The following is a 14,329-nucleotide window of genomic DNA, read 5'->3' as shown; positions in this document are numbered from 1 at the left end:
GGATGGCAAGACAAAGGGCAAGGTATGCAGGACGTAAGAATTGGAAAATTATTTGCTGAGAACATGTATGTGGATGTGCTTGATTGAGCCAATGCACAGTGTATTTTGGATGGAAAATTCATTTGTGTGTTGTGATGGTGTAAAGTGAATTAATAAAAAAAAAAAAACAAAAAAAAAGAAATTAAAACTACACAAATGCATGTAAATTAATCTATCATTGAATGACATTAAAACTACAGAAAAAAGAACAAAAACAAAAGGTATATAAAAATCGGTGATAATTGGGACCAGCAGTTAGCATAATGGCTATGTCGCTGGACTCCCATGTAGTTGACAGTGGTTCAAGTCCCAGATCCGGCAGTTTAAACTCACTCCGGGAGTATGTGCATGCCTGCACAAGATCCTGAGAGGAGAATAGAGGAGAAGGAATCACGGCGTGGCCATCCCCCCTTGGGGGTAATTTCTCACTATCTCTCTATCTCTCTCTGTCTTTCTGGTGAGCACACACACCCTATATCAAAAACCTCTCCAAAAAAAAATAAAATAAAATAAAAAGAATTGATCTCTATCTCTGCCTCTGCTGCACCTTCTAAGTTTAATGGATGTGAAGCCAGCCCCCAAAGCCAGGGACTCCCTTACAGACTCCAGTGCTAGTCAGCACAGACTCCTTGCAAGCATCTCCATCTCTGCCTCTGCTGTACCTTCCGAGTTCAGCTATAGATTTATAAAGCCCTCTCAACCAGGGCCACCACTTCCAGACACCAGTGCTAGTCAAGCAGGCAAAGTCTCTCTCTATCCCTCTTGTTCTTTTCTTTCTTTCCTTTTCCTTTTTTTGGAGAGGTTTTTGCTATAGGGCACATGCTATAGGGCCAAAAGACAGAGAGAGACAGAAAGTGAGAAATCACCCCCCCCAGGGGGAGATGGCCATGCTGCAATCCCTTATCCTCCATTCTCCTCTCGGGATCTTGGTCACGCACGCACACATGCCCGGCGTGAGTTTAAGCCACTAGGTCCAGGACTGGAACCACAGTTGACTATATGAGTGTTCAGCGACATAACCATTATGCTACCTGCTGGTCCCCCTCTTGTTCTTTTCAGCCCTTTACAACTTATTTTCTCTTTCTTAAAAGCTTTCTGCCCTAAATATACCTTTCACTTGCTAATTTTTCTCTTCTTCCCTCACATAGTACAGAATCCATCCAGGAATCTCCATATAAGCCTCTGCCACACATTCTGGGTTTAGTTTCACTGATATGAAGCCTAACCAACAAGGGACCCCTCTTCAAAACCCAATGCTAGTGAGATAGTCAATATCTCTTCCTCTTGTTCTTTTCTGTCCCATTCAACTTTACTTTCTCTTTTAAAATATATCTTCCTGCCATATTTGTGCCTTTCTCTTACTAATTGGTCTCTTCTTCCTTCACCTAGGACAGAATCTCTGCCTCTGCCACACCTTCTAAGTTCAGTTTCATGGCTGTGAATTCCCCAGCCATGGTCCTTCCATTCCAGCCTACTTTTTTAACCAACAGTTTTCTACCCTCTTTCTGTCTTTGCCTACTTTGTCTCTTCCTTCCTCACCTAGGATAGAATCCTCCCAGACTCTTTATTTATGTCTCTGCTGCATCTTCTGGGTTCATCATCATGGTTGTCAAGTTCACATAGCCAGTGATTCCCATTCCAGATCCCCGTAGTAGTTGGGTGGGCAAAGTCTCTCTCTACCTCTTGTTCTTTTCTGTCCTTCTCAATATTTTCTCTTTTTAAAAAACACCATCTGGCAGCCCGCAGATGTCATAGTAGTTAAGGCACTGGCCACTCCCACATGGCTGACCACAGTTCAATTCCCAGACCTGGTGGCCACTCCCACATGAATGAGCACAGTTTAATCCCCAGACCTGGTGAACTGTTTTCTTGCTTTCTCTCTCTCTTTTGATGTCTCTCTATGATCAAATAAAAAAAATAAATGAATGAATAAATAAAAAATTAAATAATTATTTTAAAAAACCAGCTTTCTGAACCCTTTGCTCCTTTCTTTTGATAATATGTCTCTTCTTCCTACACCTAGGACAGAATCCTTCCAGGCATCCTATCTCTGCCTCAGCTACATCTTCTGAGTTTATTGTCATGGCTGGGAAGCCACCCCCATCTTTAGACCCCAGTGCTAGTCAGTAGATAAAGTCTCTTACTCTCTTGTTCTTTTCTGTCCCTTCCAACATTTTTAAAAAACAGCTTTCTGCCCCCTTTGTGCCTTTGTTTGCTAATCTGTCTCTTCTTTTTTCACCTAGTACAGAATGGGATGTCCATCTCTGCCTTTGCTGAACTTTCTGAGTTCAGTCATGCCTGTCAAGTTCTTAGCCAGGAGCCCCATTTCAGACCCCAGGGCTAATAAGGTAGGCAAAGTGTCTCTCTCTTGTTCTTTTCTATCTCTTCCAACATTTTTTCTCTTTTTATAAAACAGACTTCTGCCCCTTTGTGCCTTTCAGTTGTTAATTTGTCTCTTCTTCCCTCATTTAGAACAGAATCCTTCTAAGCATCTTCATCTCTGACTGTGCAGCACCTTCTTGGTTCAGCTTGACAGTTGTAAAGCCCATCCAGGCCTGGGCCCCTCCTTCTAAACCCCAGTGCTAGTCAGCCAAAGCCTCTCTAGCCCTACTGTTCTTTTATATCCCTTTCAACTATTTTATCTTTAAGAAAAAAAAAAAAGTTTTCTGTCTCCTTTTCTGTGCCTTTCAATTGCCAGTTTATCACTTCTTCCCTCACCTAGAACAGAACCCTTCCAGCCATCTCCATTTCTGCCTCTGCTACACCTTACTGGTTCAACTTCATAGCAGTGAAGTCTCCAGAACTGGGCCCCCTTCCTTCCATACCCCAACTCTAGTCAGGTAGACAAAGTCACTCCCTCTGGTCCTTTTCTGTCCTATGAAATTTTTTCTCTTTATAAAAACATCTTCTACTCCCTCATGTCTTTCTCTTGGTAATTTGTCAGTTCTTATCTCACTTAGGTTAGAATCCTTATAGTCATCTACATCTCTGCCTCTGTTGCATCTCCTGGTTTCAATTTCACAGCAGCAAAGCCCCGTCTATCAGGGCCTCCTTTTCCAGACCCCAGATCTAATCAGGTAGGCAATGTCTCTTTCTCTCTTTTGTTCTTTTCTGACACTTACAACTTATCTTTCTCTTTTCAAAAAATATCTTCTGCACCCTCTGTGCCTTTCTATTGCAAAGTTGTCTCTTCTCTCACCTAGGACAGAATCTTTCCAGGCATCTTTATCTCTGCCTCTTCTTCATCTTCTAGGTTCAACTTCATTTCTATGAAGCCCTTAATCCAGAGCTCCCTGCAGCAGAACCCAGAGCTAGTCAGTTATTCAAAGTCTCTCACTCTCTTGTTCTTTGTTGTTCCTTCCAATTTTTTTCTCTTTTTAAAAAGTTTTCTGCCTCCTTTCTGGCTTTCTCTTGTTAATCTGTTTCTTCTTCTCTCTCCTAAGACATAATTCTTCCAGGCATCTCCATCTTCACCTCTCTGCTGCACCTTCTGGGTTCAGCTTCAAGACTGTGAAGCACCCACAGCCATGCCCTCCCCTTCAAGACCCTAGTGTTAGTCAGGTAGGCAAAGTTTCTATCTCCTTCTTCTTTTCTTCCTCCCTTCCAAGATTTTTCTCTTCTTAAAAAATAACTTTATGTCCACTTTGTGACTTTTCCTTGCTTATTTGTCTTCTCTTCACTCATCTAGGCCAGACTCCTCCCTGACATCTCCATCTCTGCCTCTGCTGCACATTCTGTCAGATCCAAGGCCAGAGGACCTTTCTTCAGACATCAGTGCTACTCACATAGGCAAAGTTACTCCTTCTTGTACTTTTATGTCTCTCCTGACTTACTTTTCCTTTTTTAAAAAGACAGCTCTCTGCCCTCTTTGTGCCTTTTTCTTGCTAATATGATTTTCTTCCCTTTTCTTTTCTTTTTTTTGGAGAGGTTTTTGCTATAGAGCCTGTGTGCTCACCAGACAGACAGAGAGAGACAGAGAGATAGAAAGCAAGAAATCACCCCCCAGGGGGGATGGCCATGCTGCAATCCCTTCTCCTCCATTTTCCTCTCGGGATCTTGGACATACACGCACAAGCACCCAGCGTGAGTTTGAGCCGCCGGGTCCGGGACTTGAACTGCAGTCGACTACATGGGAGTCCAGAGACATAGCCATTACACCAACTGCTGGTCCCAGATTTTCTTCTCTTTTCTAGAAAATGATTCTTCCAGGCATCTCCATCTTTGCCTTGTTGCACCTTCTGATTTCAGGTTTGAAGCATTAACAAAGTCCCCACTCCTTCCAGATTCCAGTGTTAGTTAGGGAAATGTAGTCTCTCACTTTCTCTTCTTTTCTGTCCCCCTTTTTTTTAATCTCTTAAAAAAATTTTTCTACCCCCTTTGTGCTTTTCTCTTGTTAATTTGTCTCTTTCCTCTTCTAGGACAGAATCCTTCCAGTCTTTAATATTCTGCCTCTGCTGCATTTTCTGGGTTCATCTTCACAGCTGTAAAGCTCCTCAGCCAGAGTCTCCCCTAGATCCCAGTGCTAATCAGGTAGGCAAAGTCTCTCTCCCTCTTGTTTTTTCTGTCCCTCCAACCTTTTCCTCATTAAAAAAATGCATTTCTGCCTCCTTTGTGCCTTTCTCTTGCTAATTTGTCTCTTCTTTTCTTTTTTTATTATCATCATAATTTTCTTTATATTACATTGGATTACATATAACTTTACAGTGTATTACATTGCTTTTTCAAAAGGGAATGCCATGCATGTCACTCAATACAGAGATATTAATCTCCCTGCTTCAACATTCAATATCTTTTCTGTTTTCCCCAATCAGTATTATCATTATTCTAATTATTTTTAAAACAGTCCATCGCTATTTCTCATTTTGCTTGTAAAAATGCTTTGCCCATCGTGAAGTACTTCTCAGACCAATCCAGTTGAGAATACTATACATGTCATCATCAACAGTTAATAAGCCATATCTGTTTCTCACTAACGTCCTGCCTCTCTATTGTTCACTTGCTATCTTTCTCTATCCTCGTCACTTCCCCCATTCCACACTGTCCTATTCTCATTAAGTACCTTCACTGCTTTTATGTCCTCCAGTTTTTTGCTCTCTACCATAGAGTGTGGGTAGTCGGTATATATTGAGTGGATACATACAATATCTTTCTTTCATAGCCTGGCTTACTTCACTCAGCAATAGGTCCTGCATATCTGACCACTTTCTATCAAATGCCAGGGTCTTATTATTTTTTATGGCTGAGTAGTATTCCATAGAGTATATATACCACACTTTTCCAATCCATTCATCAATTTATGGACATTTATGTTGGTTCCATGTCTTGGCAATTGTGAATAATGCTGCAATAAACATTGATGTGCAAGCACTTTTCTGACTGAGTGATCTCCTGTCTTTTGGGTAAATACCCAGAAGTGCGATTGCTGGATCAAATGGTAGTTCTATTTGTAGATCTTTGATGAACCTCTTGGCATCTCCATCTCTGTCTCCATTGCAGTTTCTTGGTTCAATTCAGGACTGTGAACATCCCCTTTAAAGGGTGCTTCTTTCCACACCCAAGTGCTATTCATGTATACAAAGTTTCTCTCTCTTTTTCTTTTCATTATTTTTAAAACTTTTTCTAATCTTAAGAACAACTTTAGATAGCCCAATTTTATCTGCAGACTCCTGACCAGTCAGAAAAACTGAGGCAGGACCTTTCACTGGCCCCAACCCCAGCTCCAGGACCAGTCTAGCTCTCCAAAACTCAGATCTCCCCTCCTTCCTGCCAGATAGAATAGCCTCCAACTCTCCAGCATTGTCCAGTTTCATTTGAAGCCCCTTGGGAAATTAGAGAAACTGAGGTAGGGCATTTCATGGCCCCAACCCCAACTCCAGCTCCAGCCCAGCTCTTTGTACCTCAGAGCCCTACTCCACCAAGCCAGAATAGTAGCCTGCTGTTTTTGCTCTGTTTGATTAAATTTCTTATTCTCTTTACCACATACAGAAGCCCCCAGCTTTCCAGGAGAGCCCAGTTCCATTGGCAGTCAGAGAAACTGAGGAAGGGTCTTTCACTGTCCCTAGCCCCAGCTCCAGCTCCAGACGAGCCAAACTATCCCAACCTTAGTGATCCCCCATCCTTCCTGCCAGAAAGGTAGGCTGCTATGTATTTCTTCTTTCTTTGGCTATTTTCCTATTTCTACTTACACCATGGGGCAGCCCTTGGCTCTCCAGTGGAGCCCAATTCTATCTGCAGCCACCTGGCTGCACGGCATGGACTTTTTCTTTTTTCTGTTTTATTCTCTTTTTTCTTACCTCTTACATTATCATCTTCTCCTTATACTCCTCCCACCAAGAGGGAGTAGACTTCAAATACCCTAGTACTGTGAGGCTCCCTGGGATCCTCCCTTTTACTGAACCACCTGCGAAAAAGAAGAAACTGCTCTTCAGACACCTGAATAAAGGATTTCTCCTGTGGGTACCACATTGCTAAACATAACAAAAGAGTGACTTTAGCACACATTAATTCCCAGAAAAGGGAAGGAAACTTACCCAAAAGTGTATAAATCATCTGATGGCTAGAAGTAGAAATAACATACTCAGGATTGAAGAAATCAGGAAATTAGTCTCCATCAAAACAACACAACAACTCCCCTATATCTCTTGAAAATACAGAAGTTACAAAAATGTCAGGCAAATAAATAAGAACATACATAATGATAAAAAATCTATGAGTTGAAACAGAAAGAGACAATGAACTATAGAAAATAAGAAAGTCCTTTCACAATATAAAAAAAGAAATGGACACTATAAGAATCCAATTGAACTATTAAAGTAGCAGTCTGTAATATAGTAAATAAAATATTCTCTAGAAAATATTAAAAGTTGTTAAGACCATGATGAAGATTAAATCTCTGACATAGAAAATAAAGCCACCAATAAAATTGAGAAAATAACAAAAAACAGGAGAAAAATATGTGAGAAATACTAGATTCTACTAAATGTCCAAACATCTGAATAATTAGTATCTAAGAAGGTGAAGAAATGAAGAAAAGCATGGAAAATCTATGCCATGATATCCTGGAAGAAAAATTACCAAATCTAGAGAAGCACTCACACATCCAGATCCAAGAAATACAATGGTCTTGAAATAGAATCAACTCAAGAAATACTTCCCAAAGGAACATCTTAGACTGAAAAAGACTACGGATAAAGACAAGATATTAAAGCTGGTGACAGAAATGACAAGTGACTTACAAACATCTTTTTTATCCTCAGCAGAACTTGTGTGAAGCTTATTTATGTGGGTAAATTCAATCTCTATTCTAAGTGGTGTATAGTGAGTAAGTGAATATAATTTTTAAAACTAGGTTAGAAACTTCTAAATTTGAATATCAGGTTCATAGTTAATTCTTTACATTTAAAAATACATAATGTAGTATATTTTTTCAAACAGCTTGTCCCAGAGAATTTAGTAGCATGTGGGCTGTATAACAGAAAACTTAAATTTGTTGCTATGATTTCTCTTGTCTTTCTATAAAATTTCTATTGGATTAAAAATTCATATTCAATTTAAGTTTTAAAGAAGGATGGGAAATGGTTGTCTTCAGGTTCAGGAAAGGAAACTATTCTGTTGAATTCAACTTCTCAATGACAGTATTTCTCTTTTGATTCCAAGGTTGAAAGAATTCCTGACAAGAAGAAAACTGAAAAAGGGAAAACAGAATATTTTATTTGGTGGGAGGGCTATAGCAGTTAGGAAGACATGTAGGAGCCAGTCCTGCATCTCAGATTTCATCCAAACTTTCAATAGAAATCATACTAAAAAGAAGAGAGTAAGCACATTGACCAGGAAAAGCAAGGCCTCCCCAAACAAGTCTGAAAAAAATATTTCCAGATCCACAAACACCATATTTTCTCTTCTCTCTTCTAAATTGATTGGGGTTGACAAAAGCCATGAGCCCAAAAATGATCCACTCTTTGCCAACAGTTGAATTGTCAAGAGAAACTCTATCATTTTTCACAGGCCAGAAGACTACGGACCTGGCCAAGTCCAGTAAAAATACACTTGTGCCTTGCAGCCTCATGAAGTGTGGGATGCCAGAAAATGAGATTCACAAAGAGAACCTGCAGGAACTGGATCCCACTGAACAATGTCTGATGATAGGGCATTGCTACTTGTAGCTGCAGAAAAAATACATGGAGCTTTACTGGACCTTTGTGGAGAGAAACTGAGAATGAAGGATGGACTCAAAATAACTCCTCTAGAGTCTCTGGTTCTTGGCCCAGTACCTACAGCCATGGTCATAGACTTGATCACTAGCAGAAAATGTAAATCTCCATTCCTGAGTGAATTAGCTGCCAATGGAACAACCAGCATACAGACATCTGTTATGGGAGTGAGGGCTGGGAAGAGGAAATTTCTTGATGACAGTAGACATCAGCCTTCTGATAAGCATTTGCATTTCAGCCTGAGAAAAATAGAGAGTTCTTACAGATACAGAGAACTGTTGTCCGGAAGCAGGATAGCTTCGCTCATATCTTGCTATCTACAAAATCATCAAAGAATAACTCACTAAATCCGGAGGTAATGAAAGAAGTCCAGAGTGCCTTGAACATGGCTTGCTGCCACTAACAGCAAGATCATGCTTCTCAGTGATGTGGGAAAGATATTCTGCAATGGTCTTGACTTTGCTTATTTTTTATGTAGTTTAACAAACAACAGGAAAAGAGAAAGTGTTAAAATGGCAGAAGCTATCAAAACCTTTGTGAATGCATTCATTTAGTTTAAAAAGCTATTATTGTAGCAGTAAATGGTCTGGCCATTGTCTTAGGAGCCTCTATACTGCCTCTTTGTGATGTTGTCTGTGCAGGTGATAAAGCTTGGTTTCAAACACCCTATGCTATCATTGGACAGTCCTTGATGGTTCTTCATCTGTCATGTTTCCAAAAATTATGGGAAAGTCATCTGCAAATAAAATACTGCTCAGTGGGTAAAATCTGAGTGTCTAGGAGACATGTGGGAAAGGCCTGATCTCCCACACATTCTGGCCTGAAACCTTCAACCAGGAATTCATGGTTGGGATCAAGGGAATGGCCTCAGGTGATACTGTTGTGCTTGAGGAGTCCAAAGCCCTCATGCACTGTCATATGCAGCATGAGTTAGAACAGGCCAATGAGAGAGAGTGTGAAGTTTTCAAGAGAATCTAGAGAGCCAAATGCATGGATTCCATGCTGAAGTTCTTGGAGAAGAAGACTGATGACTTTTGACCTAATGACTGTTGAGGTGGATAGCATTGTACTAAGAAGGACATCATAAGCTACCAATGTCCATATGCCACCCTCACAACTTGAAGTAAGTTCACATTTCCCTTAACTAAAACATGGGATTGGAAAAACCCAAGCCATCTATCATCATGGTTTAACTAAGTTATTATAATTTATTTAAAAAATAAATCACTGCTAAGCACCTCTGTCTAAACTATTATTCTTTACTTGTATACAAACAGGCATAACTGTATAAGAGTAAGTCCTAGACTGTTGTTCAAAGCGTTCACTTTTATTGTCTTTGATGATTTTATTGAAAATATAGAATTAATGTTTCATGGTTTTTTGTGAAATATATAGAATAATGAATTTTTCTCATTTGTTCTTACATAACACAGAAGGCCCCGGGATACTTTGCACTCATTTCTCCAGCCCCAGATAGTGATGTAGATCTAAGATGTTGCCTTTCTTGCCTTTGTCTTACTTCAATAAGAAGTGAGCCTTATCCTTAAGCATAATGATTGTTCATGTGAAATCGACTGCTCAGCATACCTTGAAGAGAAACATATGCTTAGCATTCACAGAAGCTAACAATTTCCCCTTCAGCTTACAGATTGTCTAACTCTTACCAAATTGACATAAAAATAAGCTCTTTTTTGAAAACTTGTGTCATGCAGTATTGGTAAATCTCTGAATAGTTTGTTATAAAGTTTAAATTAGTATTTATTAGTTTTAAGAAGTGTTCTCTATGTTTGGTAAAAATTAATAACTATATAAGTGTGGCTTATTGTCAAGAGACAAACACTCTTAAATTCAATTCCTCTTTAAAACATAAGAAAACAAACTTCTATTGGATATTAATTTTTTTTGGTCTCTACTTTTATGTCTGTACATCCCACTGACATGGGATGTTGTCCAACCCTCAGAATGGGAGGTTATTTTGTGAACTATACATCAGTTAAGGAAGTGAAAAACAGAATAAAAGGGAATTCAAAAATAGTCCAAATAAAAAAGGAAAAATGAACTGAATATTCCCTGACAAAACACCCAAGCATATGAATACATGCTAAATACCTCTTATCACAAGGGAAATGCTGATCAAAACACAATGAGATACCACTTAACTCCCATAAAAGTTGCTATTTTTTAAAATAATTACTTTTATTTAAATTTATTTATTTGTTTTATCTTGATCAGAGACAGAGAAAGCGAGAATGCATGAGAGAGATGGAAAATAGAAAACTAAGCCACCAGGTCTGGGACTCAAACTATGGTTGGACATGTAGAAGTCTTGTGCCATTAACCACCACACCAACTACAGTCCCCTTGGAATGGCTAAATTTTAAAACTTAAATAATAAGTGCTGATGAGGCTCTGGGGAAAAGGAAATTCTCCTACACTGTTGGTAGGAATGCAAATGAGTACAAACACCTAGGGGAATTATATGAAGATATCTTAGAAACATTCAACTACAACTATCACCCAACACAGTATTTCTCTCTTAGGTATTTACCCAACAGATAGAAAAATGCTCATTCAGAAAAACACTTACACATTCATGATGATTGCACCTTTATTTACAATTGCTAGGACATCCAATCAACCCAAATGTGCAAAAATAGATAATGGGACTGGAAAAATTTTGGCATATGTACTCTATAGAATACTACTCAGTCATAAGCTTTGTAATAGATGTGGAAGTTATCAAGTAATCTGCCTCCTAATTTATTGCCCTTGCCCCATATCACTTTGGTGATATAGGGTCTTTTACGCTTTCAGACAAATTTGAAGATACTATTTTTTTCTATTTCTGTGAGAAATATCTCCAGTAGTTTGAAATTGCATTGAATTTGTAGATTACTCTCGGTAGGATCGACATCTTGATTAAACTATCTTCTAATTTAAAAACATGGGAATTATTTTATTTTGTGTGTAATATAATTTCTTTTCCTAGCATTTAATAGTTATCCTTAGAGAATTTTTCACGTCTCTGTTAAGGTTTAGTACTATAAATCTCATTGGTATTTTGAGATTTCTTTCTTCAATTCTTTCCCTGTTTGTCCATTGTTTTTGTATAAAAATGCTATAGAGTTTTGTATGTTGATTTTTGTTTCCTGCCATTTGACTATATTAATTTACTATTTTCACTAGTTTATTGTTTTGTTTTTGTTTTTGTGGGCTCTTGGATTTTTCTATGTATAGCATCATTTTTTCTGCAAATAGAGACTGTTTGAGTTCTTTATTTCCAGTTGGGATGACTTATTTAACTCTCTTCTCTAATTGAATTGGCTCAAACTTCCAGGACTGGGATAGAAAGGAGGAGAAAAAGTGGGCAGCCATGGCTGTTCTAGTTTTCAGTGGAAAAGCTTTCATCCTTTCTCCTTTAAGTGCGATGTTAACTATTGGCTTTTCATCAGTGGTTTCTATTGTGCTAAAAATGTCCCTGTATGCAGATTGTGCTGAGAGTCTTAACCATAAGTGGAGGTTGTATTTTATTGAATGCTTGTTCTGTATCAATTTATGTGATCGTATGGTTATTGCATATTACATTTATCATTTTACGTATGTAAAATTATCTTTGAGTCCCTGCAATAAATCTTACTTGATCATGTTGTGTACTCTTTTGATTATGTTGTAGAATATGATTTTGTAGTACCTTGTTGATATTTTTTTTGGAGAGGTGTTTGTTTGTTTGTTTGTTTGTTTTGCAATAGGGCGCGTGCGCTCACCAAACAGACAGAGAGAGAGGGACAGAAAGCGAGAAATCTCCCCCCAGGGGGATGGCTGTGCCACAATCCTTTCTCCTCCATTCTCCTCTTGGGATCTTGGGCATTCACACACATGCGCCCAGTGTGAGTTTAAGGTACCAGATTCGGGATGCAAACTGTGGTTGACTACATGGGAGTCCAGCGACATAGCCATTACGCTAAGTGCTGGTCCCCCTCGTTGATAATTTTTAATTCTGTATTTATCATGCATATGAGTCTAAAGCTTTCTATTTTTTTTTTTGTCTTGTTGTCTGGTTTAGGAATTAAGATAATGGAGGCTTCAAAGAATAAATTTGGAGCCATTCTTTCCTTTTGAGTTTTTAGAAATAGTTTAAAGAGAATTGGTGTTAGATATTCTTTAAAAGTTTTGTAGAATCAAGAAAAATCATGAGCACTGGTGAGAAAATATTTAGTACTGATCCAGTCTCTTTGCTGGTTATGGGTCCATTGAGAATTTCTAATTCTTACTGGTTCAATCTTGGTAAATTAGAAAAGTTCAAGAATTTATCCATATCAACTAGGTTTCATCATTTGTTGCAAAAAAATGGCAAACAGTATTCTCTGATGACATTTTTCATTAATGCTATAACCATTTAACCATTGTAACAACACCTGTTTCTTTGTTTATTTGATATATCTGATTTCCTACACTGTTCATGATTAATCTAACGATGTGTCAATTTTGTTTATCTTCTCAGAGAACTGTTTTTTGGAGTATTTTCTGTATATTTCTTTTATACTCTATTATATTTATTTTTGGTCAAAACTTTATTATTATTTCTTTTCTCCGGGCCTTTTTTGGTTTGTTGTTGTCTTTCCAGTTTGCTGAGATGTGTCATTAGGTTGTTTATTTGCCACCATTCTGTATTGTTTTTATTCTTGTGGGCCCTAATTGCTATAAACGAGCCTATTAGGCCAGCTTTTCTTGTGTAAACACTTGTTTTTCATTATGAGTGGTTTCTATGATAAACCTTTTGATTTCAATCAATTTTTTTTACAATCGTAAAGTCATTCAAGAGTAGGTTGTTTTGTTTCCACATGTCTGTGAAATTTCATGGGCACTTCCTGTAGCAGATTTTAAGTTTGATTCTGTCATGAACAGAAAAGATCCTTGAAACTGTTTCTATATCTTTGAACTTGTAAAGGCTTGCTTAGTGCTCTATCATGAGATCAATCATTGATAATGTTTCATGTGATGTTGACAGAAATGTGTTTTTTGTGAAAGTAAGGTGAAATGCTCTGTGGAATCTGTTAAATCGATTTCATACATGGTACCATTTAAATCTTACCAGACAATGTACAAACAAAATCAAGTCGACCAGCAGTTCTGGACACCAGGTGACCTGCAACTTCAGGCCAGACTGCCTTGGACCTTCGCGCATCCACACCTCTTCTCCTTTTTAGGCCTCATTTTTGTTTTGTGGGACTTTAAGACAAGTCCCACCCCACCCACCTATCTAACCAGATCAAGCCGACCAGCAGTTCTGAACACTAGTGGCCTGTGGATACCAACTTAGGTTGGTTTTATGAGACTTTAAGATGAACTCACACCCTATCCCAGGACAAGGCTAAACTGGATCGAGTCAGCCAGCAGTTCCAGACACCAGGAGCCTGCGGCGAGAGGCCCAACCACCCTGGACCTACACACATCCCCACCTCTTCTCCTCTTTGGACCTCAGGTTGATTACATGGGCCTTTCAGACAACTACCAACCCACCCCACCCCAACCACAAACTCGATAGAACTGTCCAGAAGTTTCAGACACCAGGTGGCCTATGGCTGCAATGCCAACCACTCCAGATCATAGCGCATCCCCACTATTCCTTTTTGGACCTCACACACCAGGCTGCCTGTGGCTGCTAGTCCCTTTTCTCCGGAACCTTCGTGCATCCCCACCCCTACTCTTCTCTGGACCTCAGGTTGGTTGCGTGGGACTTTAAGATGAACTCAAACTTCACCCCACCTCACCTGCAAACCGGATCGAACCAGCCAGCAGTTCCGAAGAGCAGGCAGCCTGTGGCTGCAGGCCAGACTGCCCCAAGCCTTCGTGTGGCCACACCCCTACTCCTGCTGGGACCATGCAGTTAACACAAGCCGAGTATGAAAGAACTGCCCCTCAGGCCTAGAGCAAGGACTCGGCTGAGGAGAACTGTTTGCAAGGTCAACAGTTTTATGAGTTCTGGACCTCACCTCCATTGTGTTACTGTATAGGCCTGCACTCAGTTTCTCTGCCATGGGCCTTATTGCCATACCCCGATACCCCATAAAGGCACCCCA

General features: G+C 39.3%; 1 pseudogene; it reads left to right on the top strand.

Annotated features, from left to right (window-relative positions):
• LOC102473455 (chromodomain Y-like protein) overlaps positions 1–9,287 on the top strand; it is an 11,950-nt pseudogene extending 2,663 nt beyond the window's left edge.
• The last annotated feature ends 5,042 nt before the right edge of the window (positions 9,288–14,329 follow it).

This window comes from Tupaia chinensis, unplaced genomic scaffold, assembly GCF_000334495.1.
Source record: "Tupaia chinensis unplaced genomic scaffold, TupChi_1.0 Scaffold000037_22, whole genome shotgun sequence".
NCBI lineage: Eukaryota > Metazoa > Chordata > Mammalia > Scandentia > Tupaiidae > Tupaia > Tupaia belangeri.
The sequence above is the reverse complement of the archived record's forward strand: the minus strand, read 5'-3'. Positions and strand labels throughout refer to the sequence as shown.